Genomic DNA, 22,176 nt, shown 5'->3' on the forward strand with positions numbered 1-22,176 from the left:
GGCACATCCCCAGTAGGAGGTGTGCAGGAGGCAGCTGGTCGATGTTCCTCTCTCATCGATGTTTCTAACTCTCTATCCCTCTCCCTTCCTCTCTGTAAAAAAATCAATAAAAAATATATTAAAAGAAAAAAAAATCACCCTAGCCGGTTTGGCTCAGTAGCTAGAACATCGGCCTGTGGACTGAAGGGTTCTGGGTTCAATTCTGGTCAAGGGCACATGCCCGGGTTGCGTGCAGGAGGCAGCCAATCAATGATTCTCTTTCATCATTGATGTTTCTATCTCTCCCTCTCCCTTCCTCTCTGAAATCAATAAAAATATATTAAAAAATTAAAAAAGAGTTTTTAAAAATCTGCATCTAATTTCTGATTCTGCCCTTGTTTACTGTGGACAAACCACTTAGCCTACCTAATGCTTCACTTTTCCCATCTGTTAAATGGGGTTAATAATTTCTGCCCTACTTACCTAGCAAGATTTTTAAGGTCATATGAGATCATACATGTGAACTCATTTCAAAGCACAAAATGCTAAGCAAATATGAGGTCACTGTAATTATGTTTGTTCCACAACACTTGGGACCTCCCTTACTGTAATATTTCCTGATGATTTTAAGGCATGGAAGGAAATCCTATTCTATTTAATTGCTGGTGGCTCAAAAATCTTTCCTCTGGAAAACCTTGACCTGAGTATTCTTTCTGCTTGCTGGGCCTATCTGCTTGGCCACCTCATCACTACGTAAATGTCACTTACTGTGGGCATGCAGGTCCTTCTGGCTCCCACAGATAAGCACCCCAACATGGAACACAGCCACTGAGCTCAGCCGCCTGACCAGAACGCAGACACCACGGCTGATACCATTTTGCAACTATGGACTCTTCCCTTCCTGGGGAAATTAGTGAGTTGGCATTTTACATGTGGCACAGAGAGGTCTTTCAGGCAGAGGAAAAGGAAAGAAAATACAGAATCTCCTCTTTGAAGGACAAAAGGGATCCTGGGCAGTTAGGTACAAACCTACTCAGCTAAAATGAGCTAAAAGGGACTGAGATGATCTCATCCAACTCCTTCATTTTAAAAATTAAGAAACTAATTTTCTGAGGGCAAGCATTCAAGACTAAGCAAATTTGTTAAGTAGGAGTTCTGCAGGTGTTTAACCTCCTAGTTCAAGCCCATCTATAACACATGGTCATTTTCCCCTAAGATTCTCTTCTTTCCTAAATTGGCACCTAGTAGACTTGGGCTCTTACCAAAACCTTAGAGAAAACAATGGAATCTCTTATTAAAGTATAAATAAACAAACAGCACTTTTGAGTAAGATGAGAGAAGAGACCATTTTAAACAGATAAAGCTAACAGTGAAAGAGATGTCTTCAGCCCATCCTCCCACAGGGGACCTTGACAACAACCCTAACGTATCACTCAATAGCTGGTTTTCTACCTAGCCTTAGGCAAGTGGAGAACTAAAGCTTGAAATTCTTCCCGATAAATTCAATGGGCTTACAAAGAACTTCAAGTGGGTCTGCAGAGTTGTGGGTCTTATCTGCAAGCTCGCCTTATCATCCTACAGAGTTTATGCCCAGTCAGTGGCAACAATGTCCTATGGAAAGGTGTATTAAACACCTTGTAAAAACAGGAATCAGAGTTCCAAACAGACCACTGCCACTCTTCCCTGCAAATGCTCCTTTTAAATTAATATCTTTAAAATACCATTCATTCTGGTGGAGAGAGAAAACAAGTCTTGCATTGGTCCACTTTTTACCTAGTCAAAGCCACCATCATCTCTCACTTGATTACTGCAAGAGTCTTGTAACCAGTACCCCTCCTTCCACTTTTTACCTGCTAACATCTACTTTCCCCACAGCAAGCAGCGTGATCCCTAAAGAAGATAAACCAGATGTGTCACGCCCCTGCTTATTGCCCTCCGGTTGCTTCTCATGGCACTGGGAATCAAATGTAGATCTTGACCTTGTTCTCCAGGCCTATGTCTCCAAATCAGAGTGGTCTGACCCTACCTGCCTATTCCACTTATTCTTCTCACACTTGAACTCTACCTTCTGGTCACACACACCTCTCTGTTCCTAAAAAATACATGGCTCCATCCATCTTCAGATCCTGGCACCTGCTGCTCCCTCTGCCCCAGATCTTCCATTAGCAGCCTCCTTCTTTCTTCTCATCAAAGGATCTCATTCTCGGATGTCATTTCCCAGAGGCCTTCCCTGACCACACCTGGGGTAAGTAAGCTCCCTCCATCCTCTGGTAGCCACTCTTGAGCAAATCCCCTCATTTCTATTTCCTTCAGAACTTGATTACCTTAAACTATCCTATTGATTCATTTATTTGTTTAGTGTGTATTTCTCCCAATAAGATTACAGCTCCATAAAAAATAAAATAAAATAAAAAATAAAAATCTTATCCTATTGATTCATTTATTTGTTTAGTGTGTATGTCTCCCAATAAGATTACAGCTCCAAGAAAGGAGAGAGTTGCTCTGTCTTGTTCCCCATTCTATCTGTAGCACCAGATCAGAGCCTGGTACACAGAGGACATGCAGCACTACATGCTGAGTACATGAATGAATGAATTAATTAATTAATTAACTTTTTAAAATAAATCAAATTGCAGGTCTTTAAAGACAGGATAAGGTGCTCTGATAGGCCCCATCAGAAACATTGTCCTGGATCACACCTGTAGTCACAAGAAATGTCAACACTGCCACACACTTTAGCACCAGGGAACTACACCTATAAGAAACTGAGGTGAGATCAAGTACCTTCATCAGGCATTCTATATAATAAAAGGCTAATATGCAAACCGACCAAATGGTGGAACAACTGGTCGCTATGACACGCACTGACCACCAGGGGGCAGATGCTCAATGCAGGAGCTGCCCCCTGGTGGTCAGTGTGCTCCCACAGGGGGAGCACCACTCAGCCAGAAGCCGGGCTCATAGCTGGCGAGCACAGTGGCGGTGACGGGAGCCTCTCCTGCCTCCGCAGCAGTGCTAAGGATGTCCGACTGCCAGGCCGAGGGACCCCTCCCCCCACCAAGTGCACAGATTTTGTGCCCCAGGCCTCTAGTATCCATAATAAATCAATAGCATTCATAGACTGAGATACCTATAATACCAACTCTACCATTGATCTGAAGGAAACCTATTCATTTAAACTGACAAAAACATACTGTCATTTTCATTTCATTACAAAGCATGCCAATGTAGCAGAAACATTTTGATTGATTGAACATCTTTTTCTCAATCCAAGTAGTAATTGATCAGCTTACTAAAGTTCAACAACTCAAGTCAAAGCAGAAAAGTCTTTTCTTTCTTTCTTTCTTTCTGAACATCTATCCAAGTAGTAATTGATCAGCTTACTAAAGTTCAACAACTCAAGTCAAAGCAGAAAAGTCTTTTCTTTCTTTCTTTCTTTCTTTTTTTTTACTTATGAAGCATAATATACATTTTAAATACAGAAAATTACTAAAATAAAATTATCTTTTAGGAGACGCTAAACTGTGGCACTCATTTTGTTTGGAATAAGGTAAGATAAGATACATATACATACACACACACACATGTACTCATGCGTGTGTGTGTATGTATCTATCTATCTATAAGCTGGGCAACAAGTAACTAGAATAATTCCTATGCAACTGCCTGTGGAACATTGACTCTGTGGCCCAGTAAGTGATGTACCACTTCATTTCCATCAACACCTTAATTCCTGCCCCTACAGAGAACAAATGAGACAACAGAACTAAAAGCACTTTGAGTCTCTGAAAGAAAGAAACTATAGAAATCCTGAGAGAAGAAAAAAATGCAAGTGCAGTCTCTGAAAAGGGAAAAAAAGAATATTGCATAAAAAGAGAGTCAAGGTGTTAATTGTTGAAGAGTCCTTCAGGTTGAAGAGTGCCATACTTGATTATCCTTCTGTCTCCTGCAGCCACCCAGTGATTCTTTTCAAGGATCTGCAGTGATCAGCTCTCTCACTGCAATCAGTCTATTTATTCAGTGGCCTTTTCACAGCCAAAATGCTAGGAGCTGCTCAGGTGCTCAGGCGTGGTCCAGTCAAACAGGCCTGCACAGGTTTCCACCCCACCCGGGTGTCAGAAAATAAAAACGGGCAAAAGAGTTTTAATGAGTTGTTAATGATTTAAGTATTCACAGTGATAGGCTTGCAAGATAAGACAAAAGGGACCTAAGAGCAGTGAAACTAAATCACACCAAGAACACATTCAACAGTGGGGAATGCAATTACACAACTGGTACAGATTTAGGAAGCTTCCAAAATAGCACTCAGACTGAAGATCCTATGGTCCAGCCTTCTGCTTCCACTCAGAAGCTACCCCTCATGCCCTTCCTACAAAAAAGTACTCGAGTCTTTTCTTTAGACTTTCCTGAGCAGAGTAGTCGACAGTGTTCAGAGTTTTATACTATTGCTCCACAAACACTTGGCCTCTGCCAATGTCAAGCCTACTTATCAATTGCTTACTGAAGACAGGCCTAAACTTGAGTTGTTTCCTGTAAAGTACAATGGTCAACATAAAGATCATCTACTTGAAGGAAAATTGATTTTAAGCAGATTAAGAAGCTTCATGCTTACAGAGTCTCACACTGGGTATATTTTTCTAAAACATCCCCAACAAGATAAGATGTTGGGAAATAGATCCCTTGGCTAGTTAAGAAGGAATGTCATCTTAAAAAACAGACAAACAAAAAAAACCAACAACACTCTGGCTGGTTTTGCTCAGTGCTTAGAGCATCAGCCCACGGACTAAAGGGTAGCAGGTTGGATTCTGGTCAAGTGCATGTACCTCAGTTGTAGGATTGATCCCTGGGACTGGAGGAGACACATATGAGAGGCAACCAATCAGTGTGTCTCTCTCACATGGATGTTTCTCCGTCTCTCCCCATCCCTTCCACTCTCTAAAAAAAATCAATGGGAAAAAATATCCTTGGGTGAGGATTAACAACAACACAAAAAATCCATAACAGAATCACCCTACTAAGGAACTGATAGACACATATCATACTTTCGTACATTTTTGCAAGCAGATTTCATTTTCTTTACCCAAATGTATTCAACTTTAGAGTTTGCAATACCAAAATCCTATAAAATAAGGTGCTGATATGCAAATTGACCATCACTCCAACACACAAGATGGCCATCCCCATGTGGACACAAGATGACCACCACAAGATGGCCAGCAGGGGAGGGCAGTTGTGGGCGATCAGGCCAGCAGGAAAGGGCAGTTGGGAGGGACAGGCCTGCAAGGGAGGGCAGTTGGGGCAATCAGGCCGGCAGGGGAGAGCAGTTAGGGGCAACCAGGCCAGCAGGGGAGGGCAGTTAGGGGTGACCAGGCCTGCAGGGGAGGGCAGTTAGGGGTGACCAGGCCTGCAGGGGAGGGCAGTTAGGGGTGACCAGGCCTGCAGGGGAGGGCAGTTAGGGGTGACCAGGCCTGCAGGGGAGGGCAGTTAGGGGTGACCAGGCCTGCAGGGGAGGGCAGTTAGGGGTGACCAGGCCTGCAGGGGAGGGCAGTTAGGGGTGACCAGGCCTGCAGGGGAGGGCAGTTAGGGGTGACCAGGCCTGCAGGGGAGGGCAGTTAGGGGTGACCAGGCCTGCAGGGGAGGGCAGTTAGGGGTGACCAGGCCTGCAGGGGAGGGCAGTTAGGGGTGACCAGGCCTGCAGGGGAGGGCAGTTAGGGGTGACCAGGCCTGCAGGGGAGGGCAGTTAGGGGTGACCAGGCCTGCAGGGGAGGGCAGTTAGGGGTGACCAGGCCTGCAGGGGAGGGCAGTTAGGGGTGACCAGGCCTGCAGGGGAGGGCAGTTAGGGGTGACCAGGCCTGCAGGGGAGGGCAGTTAGGGGTGACCAGGCCTGCAGGGGAGGGCAGTTAGGGGTGACCAGGCCTGCAGGGGAGGGCAGTTGGGGGTGACCAGACCAGCAGGGAAGGGCAGTTAGGGGCGACCAGGCTGGCAAGGGAGGGCAGTTAGGGGCAATCAGGCTGGCAGGGGAGCGGTTAAGGGATGATCAGGCTGGCAGACAGAAGCGGTTAGGGGTAATCAGGCAGTTGAGCAGTTGGGAGCCAGCAGTCCTGGATTGTGAAAGGGATGTCCCAGATTGAAGAGGGTGCAGGCTGGCCTGAGAAACACACCCCCCCCCCCCGTGTGCCAGTGCACAAATTTTGTGCACCGGGCCTCTAGTAGATATATAAGAAGGTCCTCCAATTTACCATTCTCAGCTCCAAAATAAATCAGTCAGTTTAACATTAAGTCAAGACTGACAAATAAGAATGATTCTAGGTCATGATTAAGATGGCTTTTCAAACTACCAACAACAGCATGTCCTAATCATCTGTTAAATGCCTGGCACTATGGGCACTATGTTAATACCAGTGGCAGATACAAGAGATGTATAAAATACAGTTCCTGTCATCCACACCTAACAGTCTAGAGCCGTGGCCGGCAAACCGCAGCTCGTGAGCCACATGCGGCTCTTTGGCCCCTTGAGTGTGGCTCTTCCACAAAATACCACATGCGGGCGCACACGTACAGTGCAATTGAAACTTCGTAGCCCATGTGCAGAAGTCAGTATTTTGTGGAAGAGTCAGTATTATGTGGAAGAGCCACACTCAAGGGGCCAAAGAGCCGCATGTGGCTCACGAGCTGCAGTTTGCCGACCACTGTTCTATACCAATACTAGAAGATTGTGAGGATAGTCAACTATGGCTTCTAGATCCAGCTCTGCCACTATCTAGCTGCAAAAATGTGAGCAAATTGTTGAACCAAGAAACAGAATTTCCGGAGGATGAGGCCCAGAAATCAGGATTTTAAAAAGATTCCCAGGTGAGTCTAATGTGCAGCCAAGGTTGAGAACTACTGGTCTAGAGAGACAGCCATCAATTAATTTACCAATAGACTATATTGCATAATGAGCATAATGAGATTATTTGTAAATTGTCGAAGTTCAAACACATGTTACCATAAAAGGCATGCCATGGTGCTTCAGTTCTCAGGCTGGTAGAACAGTGACTTAGCTCATAATGAAATTGAAATATCAGGTTTGTGCAAATGAAACATAATATAGAAAGCCAGTAATACTTCCAGATCTGGCATGTATATGGTGCTCTGTTAGCCACAAAGAGTTTTCGACATACATAAACTTCACCAGGACACTGTGGATATGTTGTATTTGGTAAAATATGGTAATATTTTCAATGGTTGAGTAAACTGAAGCACAGAAAGCCTGGAAACTTCTTCAAAGTCACAGAGCTACTATTACGTGGCAACAGGAATCTTATGTTGGCTTCTGACTCCAAATCCCATTCTGTAAACTGAGTAAGAAACAGGTGCAGCGTGTTTTGTTTTGCTTTGTTGTTAAGTCTGATACCTGAGAAAGGAAATTCACTTGAGGAGGTGAATAGAACTTTTCGTGATTCAAAAGGAGGCTTAGGGGCACTTTTTGCAGCTTTCCTGCCTTCATTTCACTGGGAGCTTGTGGAGGGGCTTTTCCTTCAGGTTTGTCACTAGTACTTTCCAAGTTCATGTGCCATGATTAAAGGCATGTGGGAGGAGGGAGTCTAGTTTGGGTTTAAAAAGATTTCCTTGATAACTGGATAAGCACTGGAAGTGAGAAGGGAAGGAAGAAGTGTGATGAAGAAGAATGTGTGTAAGGAAAAGACTGCCCAGGACAGAGTTAACTCAAGTCTTAAAAGAAAGGCAAAGAGGGATGGAGGCTGAGGGAAGCATTATTCTATTAAAGGGATCACGGGGAACAGCGTTGAATCAGCCCTCATCACTATGCTATCAAGCCAAGGCAGCTTGGAGGAGTCAACAGCAGCCATAACCCAGCTATGCATAAATATGGGTCTCCTCCCACAGTGAGAGTCTACAGTTGAGACGTCATCTATAAAATCTGCAAGTGGCAATACAAATAATCACATCTACGCCTTCCACAAAAATCCCTCTAACGAAATAAGAGTGCAGAGTTTCATTCATCCAATAATCCAATAAACATTTACCGTGTGCCAAGCACCACGCTAGATGTCAGAAAAACAAAGATAAACAGGTACAGTCCCTGCCTTCGAGGAGCTCACAGTTTAGCAGGTGAGAAAGATGCACAAATAAATAAGTGCAAAATCATGCAAATGGTATGAATTTATTTATTTAAATACGACTACAGCACTGGCATAATACACTTCAAGCATAAACAGATCCCAATAGGTTCCCCAACATGCTCTACTTGGCAGACTTGCTACTTATCATAAACCCATCCATACACAGAGGCCCACACTGATATTTAGGCCAAATCTATGTTATTAATCACATATTTGCCAGCTAAGTCACTTTACTAATGTCTACCCTGCCCAAATCGCTGTTTTGTTTCTAAGGGGGAAGAATGTGTATGTGCATAAATCTCGCCCAAATTGTGTAAGAGCCCTCTGAACTTGGGGTGGTGCAAAAGAGGTTCACCATAACATGGCATGTCATTTCAAGTATGGCCCAGAAAGCACAGGTGATTCACTTTAACAAACACCCTTGAGTCAATGTTATATAGGTCAAGTCCCATGAAAACAAGCTCCAAGGGAATGTCCACCTTCTTCTGTTGCAGCAAGTAAAATCTTAATTTATATTTGTTTGAGCTGTGTAATTTACAAAGCAGATGAACAAGCATTGTATCAGTTCATCAACACAGCAACCCCTACATTTTTGGTCATCTTATACCTGAAGAAGCTGAGGCCAGGAGAGGTTAGGAATTTACCCAGGGCCATGCAGTTAATGGTAAGGGTCAGAGCTGGGACTAGTCCATAAGCCTTCTGACCTCCAGTTGGGTGTTTTTTATCTTCCAAATTGCTGCTTAAAATTCCCACAACTGTGGGTAATCTTTGTTACTCATAAAGAAAGGTAAAGGAGGAGATTAGAATTCCTCCTCGGATCCAACACACTGGATGAGAAGTAAACAAAACATTCTTCTCAAATAAAAACTAAAAACACTAAAAATCCAAGCCTTTGGAAATGATAATGGAATACATTCGGTTCAAGTGCCAATATCTAAAATATATTTTCCTAGGAATAGCTTTAGCTTAATCCCCTCTCTCAACAAATCCCACATCACAATCTCCAATCAAACCCTCAATCAAGAAGCCATCTCATCATCCCCAAATTATTCAAATGAAAGCGATTAGCCACTCCTGCCTCCACACCTCGAAACAGCACCAGCACCAGCACCACCCAGTCATGTTTTGCTGAACTCAGCCTCTCCCACACTCCCTGGGATGTTTTAAAATAACTTGTTCATGAGCCAGCTCTATGTTAACCAGAAGAGCTCAGGTGGTGGTGTGGGGAGGGAGGCCTGACTTGACTTTTCTGTAATTCACAGACTAACCCTCAGAAGGGGCCTCCAAGGGAATCTCAGAGCAGGAGACAGGCTTATCAGAGGAGAGCGGGGCAGCTCAGAGCTCAAGTTTCCCTCTCCTTGCTTAGCCATGCTCATCCCCTACAGGGCACAGGGAAAGAAAATGCTACCAGTTCCCAAACATAAACCTTAAGACATTGTATGCGGGAAATGTATTTATACGTTTTACGTTATTCCCAAGCACAAACCTTAAGTCTCCTTCAAGGGAGACCATTTCTCAAATTGAAATGTAAAGAAGCTGCAAACGAGATCAGTTATTTGGCATATAAAGGAGGTACCATCTATTTCCGTTGCTCTGCAACATCCCCTATTTCGAAGAAAGGCAAATGACAGATTGTATGAAAGTGGAGTTGGGGAGTGGGAAAGGGATGACACTGTCACTTGCCAGGTGAAATTCCTCCTTGAATGTAACTGTCACCTCAAACTTAGGATGTCGTCTCCTTCAAGGGAGACCATTTCTCAAACTGAAATGTAAAGAAGCTGCAAACGAGATCAGGTATTTGGCATATACAGGAGTTACCATCTATTTCCATTGCTCTGCAACATCCCTATTTCGAAGAAAGGCAAATGACAGATTGTATGAAAGTGGAGTTGGGGGAGTGGGAAAGGGATGACACTGTCACTTGCCAGGTGAAATTCCTCCTTGAATGTAACTGTCACCTCAAACTTAGGATGTCCAAAATAATACTCATTCTCTCGCCAAGGGCAGTGTCTCCTCCTGACTCCCCAGGCCTACTTCTGCCCTTGCCACTACGGTTCTTCTCCCTGTCTCCCCAAGCTGAAACCTCAAGCATTCCTGACTCTTACCTCACCCCTGGCTCCCACACCCATCTCAGCAGTTCATGTTCTCATCCTAGTAATGTCTCCCGACTACTCTGTGGCCATACACGGTACCAAGAGTACAAGAAGCAGGCTTTGGAATCAACAGATCTACGCCTCCGTCACCTCTCCACCACAAGTCACCTGTCATCTGTCTGAGCACAGGTTTCTAGTTCACTAAATGGAGAATCACACTTTCCTCATTGGTGGCTTTAAGAATTGGTCACAAATAGCAACATATTTGTAGCCCGCACATCAGGGCCCGGAACAGACTAGTGCAGGGGTGGGCAAACTTTTTGACTTGAGGGCCACAATGGGTTCTTAAACTGGACCGGAGGGCCGGAACAAAAGCATGGATGGAGTGTTTGTGTGAACTAATATAAATTCAAAGTAAACATCATTACATAAAAGGGTACGGTCTCTTTTTTTTTAGTTTTATTCATTTCAAACGGCCGGATCCGGCCCGCGGGCCGTAGTTTGCCCACGGCTGGACTAGTGTATACTGGGTGGGCAGAAGTAGGCCTTCCTTCCCAGCCCAGAGCAACCAGAGAGTCTCTGAAATACAACTTCATCGTGCCACTCTTCAGCTCAGACTGCCTCCATAGTCCTCCACTGCCTCAGCAGAGCCAGTCAGTCTCTGGCTGACCTTCAAGATCATCAGAAACCATCCAGCCAGACCTTCTGCCTCTGTCTCCAACTCCTCTGCTCCGGCCAGGGTCTACTCACTCAGCAAACATTTACCGGCTACTGACCACATGCAAACAGGGTACTGGATGCTGGGAATGTTGAAATGAAAGGCTGCCCACCCTCAAAGAAATCACAAATGTCTTTCTGGAAGGGAGTGTGTGTCTGGGGGAAGGGACATGGAGTGGGGGTGAGGGTGAGGGTGGATAAGACCGTCATTGTTTTACAGTGTAGGAAGTGATGCAGGAGTGGTGAGCACCGAGGGGGCTGTGGGAACACCACTGAAGGAAGTGCACACACTGCCTCTGTTCTTTCTTCCTACACTCAGCTAGCCAAGTCCTACTCTGTAAGTCAAGGTCTTATTCATTCTGGCCCACACCTCTCCCATCTCTGAATTCCTCAAGTTCTTATCAACACTACTCATTTTCAGTTATCCTCTGGCTGATGTCATTTCTCGTATTGCCGTGGGTTTAGTTTGTTTTTATTACTTTTTGTATACATTGGCTGTTTTTCTCCACTAGTTTACATGACCAGAAAATGCAGACTAGACTCTAGACAACTCTAAATCTTTTATGGAATCTACATAATTATCCATGGCATAGGTGATATATTGGAAACCATTGACAATCACAAAATAATGTATTTATTAACTTTGACAAACATACTCCCCACTCACTGCTAGATCCTGACTTTGGTATGGCTTACCCTTCGTGTCCAATCCAAGACTAGAAATAAGATTCCTGGCTATCTCTGAAAATCTTCCTAAAATTTTTAAAAATCTATAGTTTTTAAACCTTTAAAAATGGTTAAGTGTAAGTTCTTCAAATAATATCTTAGGTGGACACCCAGTATAGTAAACATAAAAGGAGAGCTGTTCTGGTTGGAGCTGTGGTGACAGCCTAACGCTGCCCACCTCATGAGGGGAACATTCACCTCCTCCCCAGTAGCCCCTGACACACATCCCATGCGTGCAGTTAACACAGCTGCAGCATGTTGGAGAGGTCATCTTGCCCACAAACATCTGGAAACTGGATATATATACAAATGTGACAGTACAAATCAAAGGGCTGGGGAAAGCAGTTGGACCCTCTCACAATAACTGGGACTACAACATATGGTTAGCCATGTGGAATATAAAATAAATCTAAATTCCCTACCTCATACCATTTACAAAAATAAATTCCTCATTTATTAAGGTAGATATGTGAGAATCAAAACTTTGAAACCTTTAGGAGAAAATTATAGGAGAATATCCTTATGGTTCCGGGATAGAAAAAGTTATAGTGTGTGTGTGTGTGTGTGTGTGTGTGTGTGTGTGTGTTAAATAAGTACAAACAATAAAGGAAAAGCTAGATGGGCTTGATATATTAAAATTTCATATATATCAAAGGATCCAATAAAAAGTAAAAAGTTAAGCCAACTCTAGAAGAAGGTATTTGCAACCTATACTATCAATAAAGGATGAATAGCCAGAATACATATAAAAAAATCTATACATCAATAATAATAATTTTAAAAGGACAACCTAAAAGAGCTATCTATAGATTGCAATTGTCAATGATAGCTCATATTCTCCCAGAGTTTAAAGGACAGAACACAGTGAAATGGAGTCTTGTCCTACTTATACACATTTATATTTTATTATCATTTATAACATTTGTTACCATATATAATCTCAGTCTATTTATACAACAACCCTGGGATGTAGGCCGAAGATATCACTTGTTAGTGAGAAGCAAAACCTAGATTTTTCAACCTTCTAATCCACAATCTTTCCATTAAAAATAATTTAACTCCACTTTTTAAAAACCCTTGTTCACACAAAAATCTGTACATAGATGTTCATAGCAGCTCTATCCATAATAGCCAAAAACTGGAAACAACCCAGCTGTTCTTCAATGGACAAATGGTTAACAAATTGTGGTACATCCATACAATGGAATACTATTCAGCCACAAAAAGAAGCAAACTAGTAATACACACAACCTAAATCAGGGGTCCTCAAACTTTTTAAACAGGGGGCCAGTTCACTGTCCCTCAGACCATTGGAGGGCCAGACTATAGTTTTTAAAAAAACTATGAACAAATTCCTATGCACACAGCGGCGGCAAAAACACCCGGCGGGCCGGATAAATGTTTTCGGCGGGCCGCATGTGGCCCACGGGCCGTAGTTTGAGGACCCCTGACCTAAATGAATCTCCAGAGAATTATGCTGAGTCGGGGGGAAAAGCCAATCCTAAAAGGCTACATACTGTATGGTTCCATTTAGAAATATTTTTAAAATGACAAGATTATAGGCATGGAGTGGTTCTAGGAGTTAAGGACCAAGGTGGATAGATGGGTGAAGGGGGTGGGAGGGGCAGACAAGGACTATAAAAGGGTAACATGAGGGATCCATATAGTAATAGAACTGTTCAGTATCTTGACTGTGTCCATGTCAATGTCTTGGTTGTGATATTGTACTATAGTTTTGCTGGATGTTAATCACTGAGGGAAATTAAGTAAAGGGTATGTGTGACCTCTCTGTATTATTTCTTACGACGGCATGTACCAGTAAATGTATAATTATCTCAAAATATTTTTTAAAAGGCCTGAAGTCACCCTGCCCTGTTGTAGTGCCATTCTGAGATTAAATGAGATAAAACATGGAAAGGCACTTCACAGATTGCCAAGTGCTCTATAAATACTAGGGGACAATCACCATCTTCCTCCACAACCAGCCTCATTACATTGTCAGATTATGCCCTCATGTATTGGGCCTTGCACACCCCTCTACTGTGGTCCTACCACTGTACTTGTGTGATCTGTCCATCCCTCTGAATAGGCTGTTATTTAGCTCTATTTGCCCACAACTTAGCACTACAGCAAGCACATAGAAGTGCTAAATAAATGGGTGCCAGGTTGAAATTAGCTCTTCATTTTCTTTTTCAATACAAAGTGTCCCAACACTGGTGGAAGCAAGGAGTGGGGTGAACTGGGAAGAATAGCCCATCAACCATGAGCCCACACCTTGAAAGTTTTATCAACTACCGACTCCTTCCCTGAGCCACTGAGAACCCAAGTGAAGCAAAGGCCTATACAGAGGGTGTGGCAACAGCAACAAAAACATGAATTCAATTCATCAGGCCTCCTTTTTTTTTTAATCTTTTTCAAGCTCTGCAAATGAAGGAATTGACCGTTTGGGTCAGTGGAAAAGATGTGAAGGTAGGCTACGGTATATCTTCTGGAAAGTATTTTAAAGGGTAGTTGACAGCCCTTTTCCTGAAATAATTAGACTGAGAGCTAGGGAAAGGGGCAGAAGAATGTACTAACTGATCTGTCAGGATATCTCTCAGAGACTTCACCCTCTCTGCCTCGACAAACATTTGGCTCCTGAGTTAGGGAGGGGGTTCCCACGCCCTGAAAACAATGCTAGCTCCTCACTCCTCCTCCAAATAGTTTTCCAACATTAAAAAAAAAAAAAAAAAGCACAAGCGGGTGCTTTTCTGAGCCTAATGTTATCGGATAATTTTTCAAATTCTTACTCAATTACATATCACTCTCTTATCTGCAGTCTCCACAGGCCAAATAGCCCTGCTTTCACATCATGCCCACTGAGCCTGCAGAACACAAGTATCCCTCCCAAGTAATTCCAACTCTCATAAACATGAGATCATTTTACATTAAGTTCTGTAGAAGTGTGCCTTTTCTTCTGGGAGGAGTAAGGAGATTTGAGGCAACAGGTTAAAAACTTGGGAGGTTTCTGTTTTTGCCTTAGATAATGATTAACTCTTTTCTGATGCTGAATCCAGAAGAGCTGGCATTTCTGGACTGGCAATCCTGCGCCCTGGCCAAAAGAGCAAAAGAAAGAAAGCGCGCACACACATTGACTCTTAGAAGGAAAAGCTGGCACAAATCAGTTTCAAGCTTTTGCAGTGGGAGCACTACCTTCGTTTTAAGGAGTACTAGGTGTTTTAAAATTGTGGTGTTAACTGGCCTTAAAAATCTCTAGATCAAGAACCTCACTAATCAAAGCAACAGATACCATCTACCCAAAATGTTTCGATGTTTCGTTTCAAGTTGCTGACAGCAAAGAGTTGAGATAACTTACATCACCACAAATCACTGAATAAATAAGAGAGATCAAGAGATAAAGCACAATTGACTCCAAGGAAGTCTAACACACAAAGCCTACGAATGTCATTTAAAGATGAAACCATAAACCAAGAGTAGGAAAGATGAGCAGGAAGAACCTTCTATATCTCTTCTCTAACTTGTATCCTTCCCTCAGAACAATAATCCACATGTAAAAAGATGGAAAGAGCCAGGCCGGAGTGGGCTAATGGTTGGGGGGGGCGGTGTAGAGGACAGCCAATCAATGCTTCTCTCTTATCATTGACTAGAGTCCCAGTGCACGAAATTCATGCACTGGGGGTGCAGGGGGGGTGGTCCTCAGTCTAGCCTGCGCCCTCTCGCAGTCCGGGAGCCCTTGGGGGCAGTTGAACATCCTTAGTGCTGCTGCGGAGGCAGGAGAGGCCCCAGCCCCCACCGCTGCCCTCGCCAGCCGTGAGCCCAGCTTCTGGCTGAGCAGCGCTCCCTCTGTGGGAGCACACTGACCACCAGGGGGCAGCTCCTGCGTTGAGCCTCTGCCCCCTGGTGGTCAGTGTGCGTCATAGCAACTCGTCGTTCCGCCATTAAATCGATTTTCATATTAGCCTTTTATTATATAGGGTGTTTCTATCTCTCCCTCACTCTTCCTCTCTGAAATCAATAAAATTATCCAATATTACATAGCTAGTCTTCCATTACCCTACAGCCCTCCCTCCCTATGAATATTTTTTAAATGTTGTAATGACAAAAATATAAGCTGTCACTATTATTAACAGTACTCATTATAAATCAACAGACAGTTACTTAGACTATTTATTAGGTGAAAAAAACGCCAACAAACATAAACGTGAAAACATTTCGACTGGATTACAGCACACGGCATCACAATCCACAAAGAAACCCCTGAGTTGACAAAGGGACTCACATGAAGAGGAGTAGAAGAGGCAAGAGGCCATTCTGCATCCTAGGACAGCCTGAAGTTATTTCCCCCACAGCACAGATGTCTGGATGAACACTACTCGGGTTCCACATCCATGCCACCTCCCCCCGCCCCAGTTTGTCCCAGCCCAGATGTCAGAGATTAAAAGCCTCTCACTTCCTATTTCTTTCATCTTAATTAAAGACAATCACCCAACTTCCTTTTTCTTTTGAATTCAAGTACAGCACACAACAACATAAATGTCTATAACACCAAGAGTTACACAAGCTTCATCTCACACCAGTAACAGCAGGGAATTTTCTCAGTCTGTAGGTCTCTAGGCTTACTGGAAGTCCAAAGTTTTAAAGCACTGATTGTACCTAGTAATGGAGTCACAAATCCACCTCTAGGCCCATCAAGTAACTATCCCTCCCCTTGAATTTTCTTTTTTTTTTTTCTTTCTCCCCTTGAATTTTCTTTTTCTCCCCTTGAATTTTCTGTTAGGCACCTCTTCCTATGAGATAGTAACACCTAACCAAATATCACTTCAACTGCTCTCCAGGCCAGCTGCCAATCTGCCATCACCTGGGGTTACCCTCCAGAAGCGTGCAGCAGCCACACAGACATGGCAAGCCCTGAGATGAGGAGGGTGTCTTTTGGGAATATAACAGGTTTTGTACTTACAAGTGTGCCTGCTCAATAAGGGAAAAACTGTCATCAATAGGGGTGGAACTGTCATCTTCCATATCTGCAATAAGCAAGAATCAGAACCCACTTGGAAATGTTCTGATTAACTCCTAACTTCCTAGATGAGAAAACCAAGCCATAGACAGGCCAGGTAGGTGTGTACCGGGAAGACATTGAGAATACTGCATTCACTACTTTATGCATCAAGATAATAGGAAATGAAACAATCAGTTAAATGTGTGGAGTATTTTATAGTTTCAAAGGCCTTTCAAATTAATTCTCTCACAGCAGTGTTAAGTCAGCCTGGGTTCATACCCTGTCTCCATCATGAGCTGTGTGTTTTGGAGTAAGTTATTTAATCTTCCTGTGCCTCACTTGTAAAATGAGGGTAATAATAGTAGCAATTTAATAGGGCTGTTGGGAGATTCATGAGTTAATGTATGTCATCCTTAAAGCAGAGCTTAGACATAAATACTAGCCATCATCATCATCCTTATTAGCCAGGACTAAGAATTGTTGTCCCCATTTTACAGATGAGGTAAATTACCCCAAATCACAGTTGTAAACGGCAAAGCCACGCTAGAACCCAAGCTTTCTGCCTCCAAATCCACATTCTCTCCCGTGGAACCGTTCTGTCTATGTAGAACCCTGTAGTTCAGTTTTCCATGACCCAAAGTAATATTACTCCAAAATAGGTACCTCAGTCAAGAACCCTCCCTAATAAGCAGCTTCCTCATCTCACAAGATCTGGCCTGATACCCCAACAATAATAAATACATACATATGTATATACATACACACACACACACAAGAAAAAGACTAGTGGGAAAAGGGAACAGATCTCAAGGGGTTTAAATATTTGAAGAAATTGTTGGCAACTATTCAGAAACAGGATGTATTTCTTAAAGCTCCTGGCATGTGGTGTCTTGGCCAGCTCATGCTCTTGGGTCCCTTTGTTTTCTGTGCTTTGTCTTCCTGTGGAGCCCTGGCCACCCAGCCACCACAGCTGGCAAGGCCACCTTCTCCAGGGAGAAGCACTCAGACCCTGCCCACCATGCTGTGTGTGATTCAAAATGCAGAATCTGAGTTCAGACAGCAAAGACAAGGCCCCAACTTTTCACAATGCCACTCAGGTCCCCTGCCCACAGATTAATGCATGTGTAAAAGAAACGGTTAAAAAAAAAAAAAAAAATGACGCTCCTTTCTCCCTAACAGGTGGCATCCTAAAATACCGACAGGGGTGCACGTCCCAGCTATTTTTCCTTCCTCACAAACACATTTCATTCACAATCTTAAATAAAGTCAAGGCTACTTCATATGACATGACTTGAAAAACCAGGAGGAAGACTTTTCCTGTTTGTCGCTTTGGACCTTTCCTCCCATTTACCATAGAGCACGCAGCTGCTTCTAACTAGGCAATAGCTCTGAGTAAGTGTCACTGCAGTTCCTTTGCCAGGTCAACTCTGTTTTAACTCCTGGGCAAAACAGACCTAAATTCTCTCAACTTTTAGACTTTGAATATCTGTTTAAAATGATACATAAATCCTGGACACGTGTAGAATGTGTTTTTCAATTACAGGAAACCTTTTGTTTTCAACTCTTCGGAATTTCAGAGTTAATATTTTTCTTGGTTTCCAAGGAGAGGCAGGACTGAAGAAATTTGATCAACTCCATTATAATTTTAAGGAAAGGATCCTAAAGAGGGCTGCGGGGTAGTAAATAAAGAAAAACATCCCCCACTGGGGAGCCTCCATGCTATATAGTTTGTACCTGTCCTTTTTTTTTAATATATATTTTTTCTTGATTTCAGAGAGGAAGAGAGAGATAGAAACATCAATGATGAGAAAGAATCATTGATCAGTTGCCTCCTGCACGACCCCTACTGGGGATCAAGCCCACAACCCAGGCATGTGCCCTTGACTGGAATTGAATCTGGGACCCTTCAGTCTGCAGGCAGACGCTCTATCCACTGAGCCAAACCAGCTAGGGCTGTACCTGTCCTTGTGTAGTGACAATATTCACAATGTTTGACCTGCTTTGAATTTCAAATATTAACATAAGGAGAAGGCCTTTCACTCAAGTAGGGGGAGAAATGCAGAAGCACGGCATTATGGCACTGTCACATTCAACCTCAACTCAAAAAACATTTACAGCTCGACCTGCGTGGCTCAATGGTTGAGCATCGACCTATGAACCAGGAGGTCATGGTTCCATTCACTTTAATAGCTGATAACTCACTTAATTTTCACTCCTTTTCAGGTTTAACTGACTTGAAATAACAGGGTGAGTGCAATAATATAAACAAGCATAAGGACACTGCTGAGATGCTGAGGGTATGTGGATTAACCATGTGCAGAAAGCAAGGGGGAGATGCTGAGAAATCCTGCTTGGAACCCTGCACAGGGTCACTGTGTGGAGAGCAGGGGTAAGCAGGGAAGACTTTATGGAGGTGGGTGATAGCATCTAAGCTGGATTTTAAAGGATGAATAAGTGTTTTCCAGGTTCAGGGAAAAGGACCCATTCCAAGAAAGGTCACAGCATGAAAAAGAAGGAAGTATGAAACAACCTAATGTGGTAAGGAAACTAGGTATTATAAAATGTGAGCAAAGTAAGTAGGAAGTGATGAGTGTAAACCAGTGGTCGGCAAACCGCGGCTCGCGAGCCACATGCGGCTCTTTGGCCCCTTGAATGTGGCTCTTCCACAAAATACCACGTCGAAACAAGTATACAAGACGACTGTGGATGGGAGAGTTGGAAGGGGTCGACCTCAGCGAATGTACCTCAATCAAATTGAGGACGTTTTTATTAGCAAAGGACTTAGGAGTACCTTAATTAAGTTAATAACAATGTACCTACCTATATAGTCTAAGTTTAAAAAATTTGGCTCCCAAAAGAAATTTCAATCGTTGTACTGTTGATATTTGGCTCTGATGCCTAATGAGTTTGCCGACCACTGGTGTAAACAGTCTTTTATGCTATGATCTTAACAGAATAGTAAGTTTGTTTTTTTAAAAAAATCACTTTTGTGCTTTTATATAAAACATGTTAAGATCAAATTAAGAAACTATTTCTAAAAATATTATTTGTAGTAGTGTAGGTCATTCATTTATACATACATCATTAGAGCCAATATACAGGGTGTCCCAAACATGTATACACACTTTACAGCTGATAACTCAATTAATATTTCTTTCTTTTCAGCCAGACTAAGCTTGGAACAAAGGAAATTCATCCTGAAATGCTAATGCAAGTTTGAAAATGCAACTGAAGTAGAAACACTGCCTTTATAATTATTCAAAGTATATATATATACACCCTGTGTCCCCCAAAAATGTATACATACTTTAATAGCTGATAACTCAGTTACTTTACACTCCTTTTCAGGTTTAACTGATTTGAAATAACAGGGGAAGCCAGACTAAGCTTTGAACAAAGAAAATTTATCCACTAGGCTTTTTTATGGGGATACATAAAAGATAAAGTTTACAATACAAAACCGGCAACAATTGACGGGGGCACACAAATACCAAATGAAATGATTCTTGATGTTTGCAATTCCATTGCCTCGAGTTATCAGCAGTTCCTGGACCAGAACAGCCATCAGTTTGAAAACAGGTGTTAAAAAAAGGTATTCATTTCTGTAGATTCTTTTAAATTTTGAAAATGAACTGAATGTTACCCTACCCGGTTTGGCTCAGTGGCTAGAGCGAAGGCCTGTGGACCGAAGGGTCCAAGATTCAATTCGGTTAAGGGCATGTACCTTGGTTGCAGGCTCCTCCCCAGCCCGGGCTGGTCAGGGTGCATGCAGGAGGCAACCAATCCATGTGTTTCTCCCACATTAATGTTTCTCTCTGTCTTTCCCTCTCTCTTCCACTATCTCTAAAAGATCAATGGAAAAATATCCTTGGGTGAGGATTAACACACAAAAAAAGAAAGAAAATGAACTGGATGTTAATAAACACTGGCTTTATAATCATTCAAAGTGTGTATACATTTTCTTGGGACACACTACATATTTACTAAGAGCCACCATTTAGGCTACAATACTGTTATAGACATGTTTCCTATCTGAAGAAACTCCCATAATAAGAACTACTTAATTACCATTTAATATTTGCTACTTAAATATTTGCCATTTAAAATGAGCTAGCGTTTTACACATGTTTGCAAGAAACCAGCAAAGTAGGTCTTGTTTACGTCACAGAAGAGGAAGCCTGGAAGAAAATTTAAGTGACTTGAGCCAGGCAATAGAGAAAGAAGGTGATGTTGACAAGACTCAACTGAGGGCTGGTTCCAAAGCCTATGTTCTTTGCATGGCATTACACAACCTCAAAACATTCCTACCAGAAGTGCAGTAGAAAAGAGAAGACTGAAAGACATTTAAAATAGAAGGCAATACAAGATCAATGTCATAGTGCTGTGTGAGTGAACCTGAGAAGAAGGGTCATTGTCGTCAGAGTGACCAAGAAAGACATCCAAGAAAAGTTGGGTTTCCTGGAAGGGTGAGATTGCAGTCGGTGGAGATGTGGGGCTGGGCAGGGAGATAGAGGTAGTCCACAAACAGCGCTTAGAACTCTGGTGACAGGACGTTCTAATCCTGTCTGGTTCTATCATTCACCAACTGCAGCCCTAGGGCAAGTCACTGAAACCTCCTACACCTCACTTTCCTCATCAGCAAAATGGGGTAATAGCAATAATTCCTCCTGGAGTTGGTATAAGGATTAGGAAATAATCTATGTAGAGTATTTAGTATAATGCCTAGTACATAGTAAACCACAAACAAACTGCAAAATGTACATGCATTGAATGAATGGCAAACAGTTCAGATAGGCCTCCAATCCTCTTAAAATGAGAAATATGGTAAAAATGATAAAATTGAGGCCAAGATTGAGAACCTAGTTAATATTCACCTGGAAAGTTGGTCTCTATTTAGCAGGCAATATGGTTCACTTATCTTGATTATAATGGTTGCATGAGTGTATATAACATGTCAAAATTTATCAAATATATTTCTTAAACATGTGCTGTTTCCTGGCCGGTGTTGGTCAGTGGTTAAAGCAGCAGCCTATACACAGAAGGGTCATGAGTTCAATTCCCAGTCAAGGGTCAAGGGCATGTACAGGGTTGCAGGTTCTATCCCAATCCTGGGGGGGATGGGGGGAGGCAACCAATCGATGTGTCTCTCTCACATCGTCGTTTCTCTCTCTCTCTCTCCCTCCCTCACCCCTTCCTCCCTCCCACTCTCTCTAAAAATAAAACAATGGAAAAAATATCCTCTGGTGAGGATTAACAACCAAAAAAAAAAAAAAGTGCTATTTTGCTGTTTATTATGTCAGTTAAACCTCAATAAGGCTTTTAAAATTACAATAAAAGTTTAGTAATTCATGTAATTGTTAATATAAAATTGTTATTAATATATAATTCTCATATTAGGAACATAAATACATATTAATAAAATAAAAATATGAATGCATATATTAAATCTTAGCTCTAAAAAATTTATGACAGGTGATTAAATACAAATGTATATGAAAGCTGGTAAAACTTTGATGTGAAGGACATTTTTTAAAAATAGGGA

At 42.6% G+C, this 22,176-nt stretch overlaps 1 protein-coding gene and 1 long non-coding RNA gene across 9 annotated transcripts in view; both read right to left on the reverse strand.

Annotated features, from left to right (window-relative positions):
* Positions 1–22,176, reverse strand: part of SRGAP2 (SLIT-ROBO Rho GTPase activating protein 2) — a 246,341-nt gene that overhangs the window by 217,835 nt on the left and 6,330 nt on the right. The gene's annotated exons all lie outside the window — the stretch shown is intronic.
* Positions 8,132–9,753, reverse strand: LOC106724586. Its single transcript, XR_001360433.1, has 2 exons — positions 9,589–9,753; positions 8,132–9,528 (listed from the first exon to the last, which is right to left on the reverse strand). It is a non-coding gene; the product is annotated as an uncharacterized LOC106724586 (long non-coding RNA).

The sequence above is a fragment of the Myotis brandtii genome, unplaced genomic scaffold (genome assembly GCF_000412655.1).
Source record: "Myotis brandtii unplaced genomic scaffold, ASM41265v1 scaffold898, whole genome shotgun sequence".
Taxonomy (NCBI): domain Eukaryota; kingdom Metazoa; phylum Chordata; class Mammalia; order Chiroptera; family Vespertilionidae; genus Myotis; species Myotis brandtii.